The sequence below is a fragment of the Pteropus alecto genome, unplaced genomic scaffold, assembly GCF_000325575.1.
Source record: "Pteropus alecto unplaced genomic scaffold, ASM32557v1 scaffold125, whole genome shotgun sequence".
NCBI classification, from domain to species: Eukaryota; Metazoa; Chordata; class Mammalia; order Chiroptera; family Pteropodidae; genus Pteropus; species Pteropus alecto.
Window position 1 is genome coordinate 742,556 of NW_006436888.1, and position 418 is coordinate 742,973.

Here is a 418-nt window from a genome sequence, read left to right on the forward strand (position 1 = left end):
GGTGCCTGCCCATTCTGCCTGGGAGACGCCCAACCCCCCGCAGCTGTCCTGTGCTCCAGCAGGCTCCTTGGGAGGGGGGTCTCATTGGTGTCATTCAGAGGCTGAGTTGTGTTTCTTCTGTTTGCTCAAGCCTGCGGGAGCATCACCAGGCCTTTGAGGGGCTCTGGGTCTTCCCTGAGCCCTCATATTTCCCCCATCCCACTAGAAGCCATTGGCATTTCTCCTTCCCAAGTCAAGAGAGGTCTTTGACCCTTCAATTATTGTTTCCGGGAATGTGCTCCTTTTTCTAGAGAAGAGCACTGGGTTGGGAGTCCAGAGAACCGAGTTCAGAATGTGGTCTTTGAAGGCAGATCTGTAGAGAGCCTGGGTTCCGGCCTGGCCACACGGAGTGGGCACAGTCTCCAACACCCCAGCATGC

The 418-nt window shown here is 56.2% G+C and overlaps 1 protein-coding gene across 1 annotated transcript in view; it reads right to left on the bottom strand.

Moving 5' to 3' along the window:
• The window catches only part of IGSF21 (immunoglobin superfamily member 21), a 226,856-nt gene that overhangs the window by 25,990 nt on the left and 200,448 nt on the right, over positions 1-418 (bottom strand).